The 17,545-nt window shown below is 32.7% G+C and overlaps 3 long non-coding RNA genes across 3 annotated transcripts; 2 read left to right on the top strand and 1 right to left on the bottom strand.

Moving 5' to 3' along the window:
• Positions 1 to 2,487: 2,487 nt before the first annotated feature.
• Positions 2,488 to 8,643, bottom strand: LOC134267795 (uncharacterized). The gene is made up of 5 exons (XR_009992230.1): positions 8,604 to 8,643; positions 7,497 to 7,582; positions 4,845 to 4,984; positions 3,612 to 3,707; positions 2,488 to 3,134 (listed from the first exon to the last, which is right to left on the bottom strand). It is a non-coding gene; the product is annotated as an uncharacterized LOC134267795 (long non-coding RNA).
• Positions 8,644 to 13,404: 4,761 nt separating this feature from the next.
• LOC134267794 (uncharacterized) lies at positions 13,405 to 14,584 on the top strand. The gene is made up of 3 exons (XR_009992229.1): positions 13,405 to 13,751; positions 13,873 to 13,952; positions 14,429 to 14,584. It is a non-coding gene; the product is annotated as an uncharacterized LOC134267794 (long non-coding RNA).
• Positions 14,585 to 15,898: 1,314 nt separating this feature from the next.
• LOC134267793 (uncharacterized) lies at positions 15,899 to 17,134 on the top strand. Its single transcript, XR_009992228.1, has 3 exons — positions 15,899 to 16,132; positions 16,566 to 16,733; positions 17,119 to 17,134. It is a non-coding gene; the product is annotated as an uncharacterized LOC134267793 (long non-coding RNA).
• Positions 17,135 to 17,545: the final 411 nt, after the last annotated feature.

Here is a 17,545-nt window from a genome sequence, read left to right as displayed (position 1 = left end):
TTACCTAGGAAGACAGTCAATTATTTCATAAATCAAAGGGGGGATGAAGAGTATTTTACTCGATAGAGCGGGTAAATCTGAAAACAGTTTGCCTTTGCATTGGCCTCGGGGTACTTTAAACTTCACTATCTCTAGAAACTTTTTAAAACTGTCTAAATTTACACAAAACTCACTCTATGAAACCAATAATTGCAACTTAATTTATTGATGCAAAAATGATGCTTTAATTCTACCGGCAAATGCAGAAAAAGTGAACATAAAAAAAAATTAATTACCTATTTTTTTTATTATTTTATTTAACTCTATTGTTAAAATAGTTTCCTTCATATAGAATCAATAACTTTTGTCATTAGATAAACTATTGGGTTTTTTTAACTTTGAAAAAATAGCCGTTTAATCATTCAATCAGTTACTTTCTCATTAGATTTTCGCCAAAATATTTGGAAACACACTATCAGAACTACTTTTCACCTGTTCACTGTTTAACATAAAAGGTCATATTGAGTTCAAAAGTCTTTTCTATTTAAATTTTCTTTCTGTAATACATGTTTGCAAGACCAATCATTCAAGGTCCTTTAAGCAAGATCAAGTTCACTGGCAGAATATAAATTGCTTCATTTCTATAAAGTTGTGAAAATCGGTTCGTGATTTTCTTTTGTCGAAATGAACACAGGCAGTGGTAAATAGGTATATTCAATTGGATTTTAATTGATGATATTAAAAGAAAATGCATAAAAGGGTGGTGTCTTTTATAAATATTTTCAAGAACTATTCGAAGGTTTTAAATTTTAAGATGAAATTGATTCCCAAACATTAAGATATTTCATGTATGTAAAATATTTATAAAATATCAGCGGATGCTATATTCATTAGTAAAGTGAGATGTACAGCAATAATTGAATAAGAATGGAAACAATTAAAAACATCATCGATTTAAATTTTTGTCAAAAACTACGACTATGGAAATTTTATTTGACATTCGCTTAACGCATGTAAATAGTTGCGATAGAAAAAAAAAGTTTATTTATGTTATGAAGTAGATCAATAGATTATACTTTTTACAGTTTACGCTTAACTGATGTTCAAGGACTCGCCTCCGTACACAAACAGGAAGATGACTTATCAATAAAATATATAATACCTATTTTATAGAAAAATATGAGTAGAAACATTTATACGTAAGTTATTTCAATAGTGGTCAATATTTCAATAGTGGTTGCAACAGAGGACCTATGATTTTAGTATAGGGAAGATGGGAGTCTAATAAAACAAGTCATCTGCTGCTCCTTTTTCGTAGAAACGGGAACAAATAAGTAAAAAAATCAGTGTGTAGATATTGGCATAGTAATGTGCATGAAAAAACATCAGTCTGCATCCGACTTCATGATAAATTTAAATTAATTTTTGGCAAAGTCAACGTATCGACCACAGAGTTTACTAATGATAACTTTAAACACAATTTTGATTTTTTTTTTCACCATTTCTTTTAAATAACTTTAAATAAATTTTTGCACGTAAAGGATGTTCTCCGTATCGAACGAGTTGGAGCCATACATGAAATAAATGTAGATAACGAACAGTATTTAAGCTCAGAGTCCATTTAACAATACAATATAGGTTCATAGCAAACACAGACCTCTTAAACATCAAAGGTTTGATCCGGTGCCATGGAGGAGTGAGCATCCTTATATAACATGTGATGGTGAGAAAGGTAAATTAACTCTCTCTTTCTCTCTCTCTCTCTCTTCTTTTAAAAGATATTTTTGTTTCTTCTTAACATATATGCCTTAAGAAATAAATGAATAAAAAGTCATATATTTATATTCATATCTATTACCTTTGATTGCTTTAGTCAAGCAAGGCTTTAAAGCTGATATTTGATTCCTCTATCAGTGCTTAATTTAAGGGAAATCCCTAAACATATCTATATAATGTACAGTCAGTTCCCTGACAGATATACTGTATCATTTTGATCTGGTTAGTTCGCATCTAAATTTGAAAATGAAAGTATTCATTCAATTAATTATTTCTATGATAATTTCTTCCACTATTTGCGCTTGTGATGATAACTCCACGGTTCAGTTCCAGAAAAGACGTTTCAGGGAAATAGACGTTCTCCGGCAGATCATCAACCAGGAAACCTTGATCCGGATATCCGTTGTCAGGGACGTCACGGTAGTGATGGATGACGTCAGGTCATTGAAAAGAAACATGGCGTCTACAAAAACGACAGTCTCCATGGGACAACAAACGCTAGAAACGTTGAAAAGACTGGTTGCTACCAAATCTCAAGACAACACTTTAGCACAGAAGTTAGAATCATTGAAAAGGCAGATGGATACTTTAAGTCAGAACACCACTTTATAGCGGAAGGTAGAAACATTGAAAAAAGAGATTGATTTTCTTAGGCCTGACAAAACTTTTTCAGAACACGGTAGAATCATGGAAAAGGGAGGTTAATACACAGGCAAAAGTGGCTCGCATGAACTTCATATGAAATTCGCACGAATATCGTGCGAATTCTTCCCATGAAAAGGAGACAAAAAGGACCACGCATGATATTCGCATGAAAATATCATGCGATTTTGACAAGAAATTCGCACGAATATCATGCGAATAAAAATTCGCATGAAATTCATATGAATATTTTTGCTACTTTCTTTACAGATTTTCATATGAATTTCATGCGAATTTCATGTGAATATCATAATATATTCATATCAAATCCATGTGATGTACTTAGTATATATTTTTCCTTGTATATTGGACTTTCAATTCTTTTAATCCATTTGATGAAAAGTATTAGGAAATTCTAATACTTAGATCTGTATATGAATTTGTACAACTAATCATCAAGGTTTCACTGTTACTGATATTCAGAAAAATGCAATAAGTACAATCTCAAAATCTGATCCAGCAAATGACTTAATGAGCTTTATCTAAATCTTAATTTGAAACTGCTTAATTTGAACACATGCAGATTTTGAGGAAGCACCACTATGATTATCCAAGTTATTCTTTTGATGAACAAACAACTGGACACATTCTGTTTCTTAATCTTCTTTATTGAATGCTCTAATTCTTTTTAACATTCTCTGCTCAAGGGCCACCCATCTTTCTGGAGATTGTTTCATCTGCAAGAGAAAATAATTGTAATGACTACTGGGTACCGGTAAATGAAATGCAGTCATGAATTTTACAACTGCATTTTCAAAGTCAATATTTCCCTATTTATCAAGGTAACATAAAATATGTACAAATGTAGATATAGCAATCTCATATCACCCCTAAGTTCAATTTGGTAAAAGGTTGAATTTATATTGCCTACATTGTAAATGATCTTTAAAAAATTAAAAATCATACATCATAAATTATAATTAATTCAAAATCATACATCATAAATCATAATTAAAAGTATAATTATAATGTTTCTTAAGTATAAAATTATTGACAAAAAATGAAAACAATTTTCCGGCAAATGACTTTAAACTTAAAAACAATCTTGTGTTAGGTATCAATTAAACCTTGAGATAATTGTCTCTGTTTCATTGACCTATATCTGATGCAATTTGTATCTCTTGCAAGGGAATTTAAAAGCAAAATTTACCTACCATTGTATCTATGTTCCTTCTGAATGCAAGCCAGAAATCTGTGGCTGTGGTAGCTGGATTTTTTCTGAACAATTTGTGTCCATCAGCGAAAGCTCTCTGTAAAGCAAAGAACAGAAATAAATCTAAAAATATTATTAAGACATACTAGTCATGAATTTTATATCTTCAAAGTTCAACTTTTTAAAGGAATAAGTTTGAATCTGTTTTATTATTTAAACGGTCATGGAAGAATTATGCACTAATTTAGCCTCTGTTATCAAAGATTGTTGAGTTAATATTGTTTTTGTACTGTATGTCCTGATCTTTCTGTCTATTTAACCTTTTAACACATTACTTATGAGTAGGTGGGGCTTTGGCTTCCTATTCCATATGTGTATTTCATGTAACAAGAACTTTTTCGGGGTACTATAAAATTTGACCTCTTGACTTTGATATTAGGGTTTGATCCACTTTTACAAAAAAAATCCCTGAACTTTAACCTAGGCTATAATTTTGAACAGTTAGTGCTATCAATCTGATACTTCACATTATTTTGTAATCATTGAGGCAAGCCCCTTCAATGAGTTTTTTTTTACCTTTGGGTCTTGACCTAAGAGTTTGACCCACTTTTAAAAAATATAATCTAGGACATAACTTTTTAACACTTAATACTAAAATTCTCATATTCCACAGGTTTATTCCTTAGGACAAAACCTTCCTTCAGATGCTAACAATTTTGACCTTTTGACCATGACCTTTAAGTTTGCCTTGCATTTCAGAAACTTCAGAACTCACTTTAAGATGTCATATAGGCATATATAAAGGCATAAACATAGGATAAAATAATATATGTAATATGCATTAAGTTTATTTGCTTAGTACTTAGGAGCAGAAAATGATGACTGTCAAAGAATTACTGCATTTTTGATATGTCTACTGTAACATCAGAACCTATTACTGGGTACCCAGGGGCAACGAAATGTACAATTTTGGAAATGGAACTCTTTAATTCTTATTATAACTATACATGTACTTTACATGAACATGTACTTAGTTTGTTTGCATTCTATCAAGAAGCACTTTTACCATGCAAAATTTGATTGATAATGGTTCAGTCAGTAATGGATAATTTGTTACTGATGACACACAACAACTGATGAAAAGAGAAGCAATAGGTCTAAAAACAAATAACAATAAATTGACACTTGCATCCCTCAAGTGTCCATATTAAGGAAATTAAATTTCAATCCTTACCAATACATAAGAGTCACCTTGAAGTTGGTCTTCTCCTCTGAATTGGATGGTGATAACCAGAAATTTCTGAGAAGTCAGGTATACCCCTGCAGTCGAGCCTTTATTGGCATTTACTCCACATTCTTCTCTTGTGTCACTAGCTGAAATGTATCATATTATTGAAAATCTCACAAATTTAAGAACTTTTAATATAAAGCTGGAATTTTTACAATTGTACTTTTTTTTATAAAATGCATTTAAAGTTTCGATCAACAATGCATGAAAATGAAAAATTTTACGACAAATTTTGACCAAAAACAAGATATGTTTGTGAAACACTGATGCCCCCGTATGACAACATAGCAAATATTAAACTTTTCTTAAGTGCAAAATTTAATTAAAAGGTACCAAAAATCGAATATTCTTACTGGAAAGCAATTGTGAAATTTGATAGTATGAGGCCATTATTAAAGTTTTTTTTAATAAGTACAAAAATCTCCAAGGTCAAGGTCTAAGGGCTAAGTTACTTGAGATCTTGCCACATAGAATTACTTATGTAGAGTATGGAAGCCCTAACCCTAACCTTTCAGAAGTTATGGCCAAGGTTTATTATTTTTTTAAATTAGGTCAAACTCCATGGTCAAGGTCAAAGGGTCAAAGTTCTTGTTATCAAATAAAAGGTCTTGTTACAAGAATTAAATATGTAAAATATGATAGCACTAGCCCTAACCCTTTGAAAGTAAAGGTCAAGGCTTGTTTTTTAATGTAGTTCAAAGTCAAAGGTCAAGGTCAAAGGGTCAAAGTTCTGGGTATCCAATGAAGGGTCTTCTCACAAGGATTACATATATGAAGTATGAAAGCTGTATCCCTTACCATTCAAAAGTTATGGCCAAGGTTCAAGTTTTTCACAGGTACAGAAATCTACAAGGTCAAGATCAAAGGGTCAAGGTTGTTGGTATCCAATGAAAGGTCTTTCAAAAAATACACATGTGAAGTATAAATGTCCTAGTGTCTACTGTTCAAAAGAATATGGCCAAAGTAAAAGTTTAAAATTTTCATGTAAAAGTGGGTCAAACTCCAAGATCAGGGTCAAGAGGTCAAATTTGGTGGTACCAAAAGAAAGGTCTTGTCAAAAGGAATACACATGTGAAATATGAAAGTCATGGCTTCAATAAATCAAAAGTTATGGGCAAGGTTAACGTTTTTGTGGACAAACAGACAGACAGAGAGACAGACAGATGGACACGAGAAAAACTATGTACCCCAAAACTTTGTTTACAAGGGCATAAAAAGGGCTAACTTAAGCTTCTAGGCTAGATGAGAAAAATTCAATGAAATATTCCCAGCTTACTCATAATTGTCAAAATTTTAAACAAGAGGCCCAGGGGTCACATCGCTCACCTGACCATATCAGCTAAGAAAACACACAAATCAGATCAGAATTGAAAACTTTACTGAAAAGGTGTGGGTGGTGGGTCGACTAAGAAATTTGACACCCCATCATTTCCATCCCTATACCAAAGGGTACTCATGATTTGAACAAATTTATATCTTCAATACATGAGGAGGGTTACATGTCAATATGACTGTGAACATAGCTTTTCTGTTCCTGAGATTTTTCCTTTAATTATCCTATGTAATTATCCACCATTGAGATCCTTACCTACCCTTGGAAGTTATGATTTAAACAAATTTAATTTTACACTACCTGAGGATGATTCCATATGAGTTTAATCTTTCCTGTCCCTGATAATATGGATCTTGAGAATTGAGATTTTTTTTTTAATTCTTATATATTCCAATGTAAAACTTTGATCAGTATTATTTGCCCCACCCTTGCCCCAGAGATAATGTTTGAACAAACTTTAATCTACACTACCTGAGGATGCTTCCCTATAAGTTTCAACTTTCCTAGTACAGTGTTTCTTGAGAAAAAGATTTTTAAAAGAATTTTCCAATATATTTCTATATAAAACTTTGACTTCCCATTGTGGTCCTGCCCTACCCCCAGGGATCATGATTTGAACAATTTAGAATCTACAGTATCCAGGATGCTTCCACATAAGTTTCAGCTTTTCTGGCCCAATGGTTCTTGAGAAGAATATTTCTAAAGATTTTTCCTATATATTTCTATTTAAAACTTTGCTTCCCCATTGTGGCCCCGCCCTATCCCCGGGGGTCATGATTTGAACAATTTAGAATCTACATTACACTTAGTACAGTGTTTCTTGAGAAGATTTTTAAGAATTTATATATTTCTATGTAAAACTTTGATTGGCCATTGTGGCCCTGCCCTTCCCCTGGGGGTCATGATTTGAATAAACTTGATTCTACACTACCTGAGGATGCTTCCTTGTAAGTTTCATCTTTCCTGGCACAGTGGTACTTGAGAAGAAGATTTTTAAATCATACCATCAAATTTTCACTATTTCTGAATTATCTCCCCTTAAATAGGGCATATGGCCCTTCATTTGAACAAACTTGAATCCCCTTCACCTAAAGATACTTTGTGCCAAGTGTGGTTGAATTTGGCCCAGTGGTTCTTGAGAAGTCGAAAAGTTAATGACAACAATGACGACGACAGACAGACAATGGACAAATTTTGATCAGAAAAGCTCACTTGAGCCTTCGACTCAGGTGTCGAGCTAACAAAAAATATTATAAAATACTTACATGTACTTTTGACAATCGGGAAGATTTAGGAGTTAGGACTACCTTGGTACTTGAATTCTGATCCTTGTGATGACAAGTAACTGTGCCTACAGAGAAACTCAGAAATGTCAGATAGTGTCTGTAGGTTCAATAACATTTAGTTCTTTATCCATTTGTCACTTTATTTAAAACATGTATTCTATAAATTAACGAAGATTATATACATGTATTTACATTAAAGAAATGCAAAGATAAGCAAAAACAAGAGGCCCAAGGGGCCACAGCGCTCACCTGAGCACATCTGGCTTGAATTAATCCCCCCCCTCCAGGTGTTCATCATTTGAACAAATTAGAATCTACACTACCTGAGGATGATTCCATATAAATATCACTAATCATAGCTTTGAAGTACTTGAAAAGAAGATTTTAAAAGGTTTCCCTATATATCCCTATGTAAAATTTGGGTCGGCCATTTTGGCCCCACCCTTGCCCCGGGGGTATTGATATGAACAAACTTGAATCTACACTACCTGAGGATGATTCCACATGAGTTTCATCTTTCCTGGCCCAGTGGTTCTGGAGAAGAAGATTTTTAAAGATTTTTCCTATATATTCCTATGTAAAACTTGGGTCGGCCATTTTGGCCCCACCCTTGACTTGAACAAACTTGAATCTACACTACCTGAGGATGCTTCCACATGAGTTTCATCTTTCCTGGCCCAGCGGTTCTGGAGAAGAAGATTTTTTTAAAATTCCATTAATTTTTAACAAATTCATGATTATCTCCCCTTGAAAAAGGGCGTAGCCCTTCATTTGAACAAACTTGAATCCCCTTAACCCAAGGATACTCTGTGCCAAGTTTGGTTGAAATTGGCCCAGTGGTTCTTGAGGAGAAGATGAAAATGTGAAAAGTTTACGACAACGACAACAACGACGACGACAGACGACGGATAAATTTTGATCAGAAAAGCTCACTTGAGCCTTCGGCTCAGGTGAGCTAATAAGCTGAATGGTTAAGGTTTTGCTACATGTGTACATGTAATAACAAAATTGTTATACATGTAATAACAAACAATGTATACCTCAGGCTCTGCAAAAAATATTTCTCTCTTAGTTTTCTTTTTTTACCTGTTTACATGTATCATATTTATAATCTTTGAGAAGCTATGTTACAACGCGAAATGTAATAACAACGCGAAATGTAATAAACCCGGATTATTACATTTTGCGTTATTACATTTCGCGTCGAGATCAACGCAAAATGTAATAACACAAAATGTAATAACAAGATTTTTAGATTATTACATTTTGCGTTATTACATTTTGTGCCGAGATCAACACAAAATGTAATAAGGTGCTTTTTCGTTGTTACATTTTGCGTTATTTTATTTTTGCACTGAAGACAACGCAAAATGTAATAAAACAATATGTAATACATATATATATAAAAAAAAAATAAGATTATTTTTTTATTGCGTATAACAATAAAGATAAAAAAAATTGATTCAAATATATACATGTAACGAACATGGGAAACACACTATTAAAATATTTAGAAGTAAAACAATGAGATCAAAGCTAGGGCTTTTACGGACATAAATACTCTAAATGTATCGTTTTACTGACTGATCTTGTTATATTGGATACACTGTGCTTAATTATACAGAATTAATTTAACTTTGATTGGGATATTTTTGATAGTTTGATTTTTGATTAAATTTATAACCAATAACACATATTCAATTACCAAAGAGTGACCATAGGTTCATTAAAAGCTCTTGATATGCATGTTCGGCATGCATACATTGTTTAACAAATTAGAAGTGTATGTGTGTTTCAAGCAAGGGGGGTAGGGATAGAGTGGGGTGTTTACTTCGTATGTTTATTACTGTATTACTGTGGACACGCAGAGACAATCCATTTTATCATTGGATGGAAAAAGAGAATGTTGTTTCTGCTTGTCTGCAATGCTGGTGATTTGCATGGAACAGTATGGTATCATTATTGTCAATAAACCCCTTCCCGCTCTATATTATTTTACATCTGCCAGTACAAATTAATATTTTTTTTAACTCATTGCATTTGTCCATTAAAAAAAGCAAAAGCACACTGGTCAAATTACCCCCTAACAACCCTGCCCACACATGCATGTTTCTAATTTGCAACACCTATACTTTAAATACATTTATTAAATTGATTTTTATACATGTAGCTAATTAAATCAATATATTTAAAAATCTATTAATTGTCAGAAATTGCATATATCTATTTTTTCCTTTTGTTTTATTTTCTTTTCATCGACCACTACACTATTGAAAATTGTACTCAATCTGGCTGACCAAAAAAAGTGTTATTACATTTTGCGTTCTTGCCTTTTGCTTAATCTCGACGCAATATGTAATAACGCAAAATGTAATAATCCAAAAATTGTGTTATTACATTTTGCGTTATTACATTTTGCGTTGATCTCGGCGCAAAATGTAATAACACGAAATGTAATAATCTTCAGATGTGTATTGTTACATTTTGCGTTATTACATTTTGCGTTGATTTCAACGCAAAATTTAATAACGCAAAATGTAATAATCAAGGTTTATTACATTTCGCGTTGTTATTACATTTCGCGTTGTAACAAAGCTATCAGTGTGGTATAATGGAGTGCCATGCATAGATCTGTTTATTACCAGCAAATTATACCTGTAAGTATAGAATACAACATTTAATAAATATTTTCGAAACTTAAATAAATATTTTGTAAATATATGTACAGTACAACTTATTTTAGGGATGTGACTAGGACTTTCTGTCTTCAAATCTAGATGTAAGTAAGCCTCTTTATATCTGCATATATTTTGGAATGCACACAGGTACTTGTGGACAGGATAGTGGGGTATTTTTTTGTTGAGGAGTTGAAGGATTTTTCAAAGGGGGGGGGTATTATAATGTACATTTTACACGTGCATGTAGTTAAATAACTCAATATAGGATACCGGGTGGAATATAGTTTTTAAAGGAGGAGATTGATTAAACTATAAAAAGTATTTGTATGGATTACCTGAAAAGTTTTTGAATAATATAAGAAAGGAAAATATTGATCTCAGAACCTGAGAATCCTATTTTATAAGGGGGTCATTTTGTATTCACGACCAAATTTCATTATACATTACAACATTAGCTTTTAACTAAACATTTTCTATGGTAAAAACACAAACAAACAAAAATTTGGGACTTTCTTCTTATTCTTTCTTCTTCTTTTTTTTTTTGCAAATCCATAGGGAGAGTTGCAACCCCCGTAGTTAGAATAATCTGTGTCTCGGGACAAGCTCTCACCGGGTCCTAAGAATTAATTTTATCATTTTAACGATATAACATTCTATCTACACCCCCCCCCCTTGGATTTGCCACTTTGTGTGTTATTTGATTGCTGCAGTTTAATTTTATATACCAGATCCCGGTGCAACAGGAATTAAAAAAAACCAAAACATTAGGCCTACCCTTGTTCAATAGGCCTTTTTAATAGGCGCCTAATATTGAAAGAAAAGCAGAGAACCTGTATCGAGCCAATAGACGAATTTCACATTCCTAAGAGTTATCTCCCGTTGTCGGCGTAACGCTCATTTTTCCCTCTTTGTCCTTTGTAAATTACCTGTTTATATTTTTAAAATTCAAACGTTATCGTTGTGTACCCTAAATTCGTCCGTACCCTAAAATCGTCCCCAAACTTCTCGAGACCAGCACGTTTCGAACTTTGTATCGATGACGTCATTTTTAATTGTTATGACTAGTGAACACAATGATGTAACTTTGTCAGCAATTATTTTTCAGAATTTGCAGTTTAAACCAGTATTAAACTTAAATAAAATAAAAATACTTAAAATATCTGATTTTTCCTAAGGTCCATTTTTTAATGAAAGTGTACACGGCAATTAATTCCTCAAAATTACTTCCAGATCAAATATTCCTTCATTTTATTATTTTATACCTGTCATTGTATTGAATTACGTGCATGGGCTTTTAATTTAAGAATTTGATGAAAAGAAATCATCGCTCAAAAATCATAAGGATCCTATACACTTTCCACCTACGATATTGACGTTACCTGTGTTTGGTTGACGTACTATGCGGCCATGCGGGCATTCGTAATTATTTCAGAGAAAAAAATCTAAGTCATCACTGCAAATGATGGTCTCCACAAAAATCAAAGATTTTAACAATCACTTTAACTAACAGCTGTGAATGCTTCCAACAATAGAAATTCTGTTGGTACTACAAATTAAAACAATTTATACTGTGCTCACCTGCTGATTTTCCCCTTTCTTGTGTGTGTGTGTGTTTTGTTTTTATTCAGTTTTATATAATCGAGATTTTTTCTATACAGGAATATGTTATTGAGACGGCAAATAAATAACACCAAATATATAAAATCAAAAATATTTCCCATACATAAGAATTCATTATACCACCCCCTTTAAAAAAAATCAACCTTTCAACATGACCAAGCATTGATGATCACATTGTTTGAATAGATTTACTTTTGACCTTGCCCAGTCGCCAGTCCTCACCTCCCCCCCCCCTTTCCCCCTTGCTTGCTAAAAAAGTCAGTAATTGGTCAAGTAATCAAGAAGAAAATATTTTATTTCTACAAACCAAGAATTTATTTTATTGAACAGTCCGAAGATTCATTTTATTGAGCCGACCAAAGAAGATGTATTTTTGTCACAATTTTTACCAGTTTGACAGGTGCTACGTCATGTGCATTGAAGCATAACTAATCCGGGCGAACTTCACGATATAATCAAGTAAAACAAGATCTTTTCTGCGAACTCTTTTAATTCTCATCTACTGCAGAACTAGTAGATGAAAAGTTTTTTTTTCCTGTAACGTGAATATTTCACACATTATTAATAATTATAGGTGATCAATTCAAGTCTACGCAGTAAAATACAGTATTCCTATTGTTTTTGGTGTGTTTTTTTCAGATTGTGCCAGAATTGCACTGATCAAATATTTTGATTTTCTATCGGTTTTTGCAAGTAAGGTCAATGAATTTTGGAAAATCTAAAATAAAACATTGTATAATTTGCATATCAGGTAATTTGATGAGCAAACATGACATCATTGACAATGTTAATCTGAAAGCACGTTCGTGTTTTTTTTTTATTTCGTTAAAGAAAACGGAGTCGGTAATAGCGAAAGCAATTTAATGTTCTTAAATTGATAATAAAAATTCAAAATTAACAATTAAAATTTACAATTTTTATTTTAATGATTTTCCAATCCTTTTTTAATCACAAATCACGGGAAAACAAATAGACCAATCATCTGCGGCCGTTTTACATCTGAAGGACGAAAATAGGGTATGGGTGATATTTTTAAGTGTAAAAGTTTGATTTTGTAGAAGAGTTCTAAAAATTTTGTGAAGAGTAGTAAGAAAAAATAATTTTTAACATTTAATCAGCAATTCCATTCTATAACTAGCACTGACGTTTGTTTATCAATTTGCACGCGCTCGTTGTTACTACGACGTCAAATGTCGTAAGGGGACGATTTATGGGTTCACTAGGATATATGACAATTTCGATCTGTACCTGTATTGCCAGAGTATGGGGCAACATGAAAAACATAATGAGCATATTCGTATAGATTTTATTTCTGGGGTACTGACCCATAAAGTTGGTAAAGTTATAGAGGGAAAACAGCATCTTACGCCAGTTGACCCCGGATTGACCCCGCAAAGGGGAATAACTTTTGTAAATGTGAAAGTCGTCTATCTTTCACAAGAGATACACAAAAGTAAACACACCATCCTGTAACCAAGCGCCTATGATTAAGTCAACAGATATTCCCAAATAAAGTTATTACATCTATCTGGTATTAAAAAAAGATGAGAATCTTACAAACTTACAGAAAATATGGAGTTGAAAACATTCTGCTCTGTCTTTCTTTCTGCTTTCTAAGCCGCAAGATGACGTAATTTGTGACGTACGGCATTCCATAAAAAAACTAGCTTTGGTTCCATAAAGTAAATTTATATCACTTAGTCATCAACGTTCGTCTTTGAAACGGAGATACATTTTCAAGATAAAAATTTGAACGACGAAAATTATAGAAATTAAGGTATTTCCTGATTCTTGGATGAATACGAAACTGAATAGCCAGGTTCCATTTGCACTTCCTGTTGCAGAAAAAAAAAAACCGAGTCAGCGAGAGCTCCCTTCTATGGTTTATTCCAGACTTTCCTTCTGGATAATTGTGATCTAATTCCTTAAAACAATGGTAAATATGTATGCTTTGTTAATTGTTTATCATATTTTGTGTTTATAATGCACATTTTTATTGATAATTCAACTTGCAACGAAATATTTCAGAGTAAATTCGGAATTCGTTCTCATTTCAGGTTCTACGTAACGCAGCCAGGTGAATCGAATGGTCTTTTTATGCTTAGTGACATCTATTTGAAGGTTTACTAAATTTTGAGTAAGTAATTTAAAATTAATTTTTATTTTAACTAACTGTCATTACAAGTCTCTTAACAAATACACAGACTGTGTGTTTTGTTCTGACACATATGTAGAAATTCATCAATGACATGTTTATTGTCATCCAATAGGAATATCACAATTAAAATGAAACATTTTATCTCATTTGGTTCAATAGCAGCCTGATATCAGGATTATAAAGTAGGTCAATAAGACACTGTATGTGTTAAAGTCTATTATGCAGTTATGAATGTGCTTAACACATGGTCTTTTGTTTCGCTCTAAACATATATACCATTTAACATACTCAGTAATACAAGTTGGCAAAACATGGACTAATTGGACTTTTCAAGTGATATAATTGAATTCATTGTATTTAATGTCATCTGATTTAGGAACTGGTCCCTCTGACCTAAACAATTGAAATATTAGTATGGGTAATAGTATTTTATAATAATCAAAATTTCTTTGTAGGAAACGCTTGTCAGGACACAAGACTGAAAAAGACGTACTGAAAAACTGCCTGTAAACACAGCTATCATTAAAGTCAATGGATTACCTAGGAACATCCAAGCAATATGATATCAGAGACTTGCAATTTTTATCACTGAATGTGGCAAAAAAACCTGAATAAATATTGTTCAATTTCTTTGTTCATTACTTTTTCTCTTGTATATGAATATCACATGATATTTATGCGAATTTAGCATGATTTTTACATGAAAAACTGATAATTTGGTATTCGCATGAATATCATGCGAACTTTTAGTCACATGAAAATCGCATGAATTTCGCATAAATATTGTATAAGGACATTCGCATGAAATTCGCATGTTGTACTTTTCGCATGGTTTTTATATGATTTTCGCACGAAATTCATGCGAAAAGGCAATCGCATGAAAATCATGCGAGCCACTTTTCCCTGTGTACTCAAAGACAGGAGGACAGGAAACTTTTAGAAAATTGTCAAAGTAGATTTCAGGAACTTGACCAAAAGCTTAAATTTCTTAATGAAAATATATCCGATATCTATCGATATCTTAATAGGACGAAAGAGCAAACATTAGATGAAGGTAATGCTGTCTATTTCTCTCTCTCTCTCTCTCTCTCTCTCTCTCTCTCTCTCTCTCTCTCTCTCTCTCTCTCTCTCTCTCTCTCTCTCTCTCTCTCTCTCTCTCTCTCTCTCTTTCCCTTGTTTATAAACAATTTAAATTTATATTCTCTTTCAGGTTTAAATCTAACGAGGGATTGTAGAGATCACTATCTACTTGGACACACACAGTCTGGCATATATGTAATAAATCCCTTTGGTATCAAGAACAGGGTCAGCGTGTATTGTGACATGGTGACTGAAGGAGGAGAGTGGACAGTATGACCTCTCTCTCTCTCTCTCTCTCTCTCTCTCTCTCTCTCTCTCTCTCTCTCTCTCTCTCTCACACACACATCAATTTCAGGTACTATATAATTTATGAATTTTGAAACACTGAAAAACTAATGTTAAATCTTTATTCTGAAACAAACTAACACAAAGTGAACATTGAATGTTTTTTAGCCTAACTTACAAGAAGTTAATAACATTGTGTCAGTAAATATTTTTCACCACAAAGTAGAATAAAACATGTATAGAGTATCATGAATGTACAGGCGAAACTTAAATAATTGTTGAGAATTGAATGATTAAAGTAAATTTTTATATGATGGATAATTTAAAAAAAAAAGAAAATCATCAGATAAAGTACAAAGAATATCTTGCCTGTCTTCTCCGGACGGACTGGCTATACGGGCCCTACTCAGAACTGTTATTTTTGCCCCTAAGAAGCAATCATTTCTACATGTACTCTGGATAATATTATTTTGAAAATTAACAGTGAAATCGAATTCCTTTAAAAAAAAAAAAGAAAGGTCAACTTTTAAATTTGAGCTCACTCTAAAATTTGCATGTAATTTAATAAAGAGAATATGCTAAATTTGAATGACTTTTTAATGAATAAAGTATTTGAAACATTCTTCACAGTACAACATAGCAAACAAAGACTTCACAACTTTCATAAATTTACTCCACATAATTCATAAATCCTTAGGCTATCCAAAAACGGGTCAGTGGTTCAGTGAGTTTCGACAGAACGTGGTCCGACTACAAAACTGGGTTTGGTAACGCCAATGACTCCTACTGGATAGGTAAATTATATACAGTTATAGAATGGCCACAGAGGATATAGCAAATTTATGACACCCTAAAGAATTAGGGTTCCAGATGCAGAAATATTTCCCTCCCTCGGGCAACCATGAATTTGCTATTTACATTGAACCCATTCCATAACTATATGATATTTTATGTTGTGTTTGGAATGACAGTTATTCTGATTATTAACAGTTTTTATTAGCATTTTATTTTTTATCAGTTAAAGTGAAGTTAATAGCAATTCATGTAAAATACAATACCCGTTATGTAACGATTTCCCTACTTTGATTTCAAAACATGTAAGTTTATTGCTGAAATGAAATTTCTGCATACCTTTAAATCGTATGGTGATTTATATGACAACAATCCTAAAATAAACATATTTTGTTTTATTAATTCTTTATATATAACACGACAATAACATTAAAGGAAATGACGTAATACATCAACTTACCAAGGGAAGGAACTCCTCCCCCTACGTCTCCATCACACTGACCAAAGGGACAAGGCTCTATGAATTATACAACCAGTTCTCTGTTGCTGACGAAACCAACAAATACTGACTTTCTCTTGGAGGACCAGCTACCGGGACACTTGGTAGGTAAACGGAAAAAAGCGTACGAATGGCGACCGATAAGGAGAGAGAGAGAGAAAGAGAGAGAGAGATAAGGATCGAGAGGGAGAGATTTTATTTCTTTTGACAGATAGACAAATGCCAACTATTACTCTGAGAATCAGCCCTATTGTAAGGTAATTATTAAGAAAGAGGGAAGGGGGGTGGGGGGGGGGGGGGGGTAAAGCGTGAATATCAATATTTCAAAAGTAAATTTTTCCTTGTAATTTGAAAATCAACAGTCCATACTATATTACTCATTCAATACGCGGTTATGTTAAAGAAGCATATAAGTTATTTCGATTTATATTAAATATTTATTTAGTCTATTATTCAGTCTATTTATATTGGTATACTATTGTATTTCAGGAGACAGCATGAGAAGATAACGACAGATTGACTGGGGATGTCTGTTGTGTCTATTTATATTGTTATAGTATTGTATTTCAGGAGACAGCATGAGAATATAATGACAGATTGACTGGAGATGACTGTTGTGTCTATTTACATTGGTATACTATTGTATTTCAGGAGACAGCATGAGAAGATAATGAGAGATTGACTGGAGATGACTGTTGTGTCTATGTATATTGTTATATTATTGTATTTCAGGAGACAGCATGAGAAGATAATGACAGATTGACTGGAGATGACAGTTGTGTCTATTTATTTTTTTATAATATTGTATTTCAGGAGACAGTATGAGAAGATAATGACAGATTGACTGGAGATGACTGTTGTGTCTATTTATATCGTTATATTATTGTATTTCAGAAGGCAGCATGAGAAGATAGTG

The sequence above is a fragment of the Saccostrea cucullata genome, unplaced genomic scaffold (assembly GCF_032062105.1).
Source record: "Saccostrea cucullata isolate Sc308-1 unplaced genomic scaffold, CSIRO_AGI_Scuc_v1 ctg9752, whole genome shotgun sequence".
NCBI classification, from domain to species: domain Eukaryota; kingdom Metazoa; phylum Mollusca; class Bivalvia; order Ostreida; family Ostreidae; genus Saccostrea; species Saccostrea cuccullata.
This window is presented reverse-complemented; position numbering and strand designations above follow the sequence as displayed.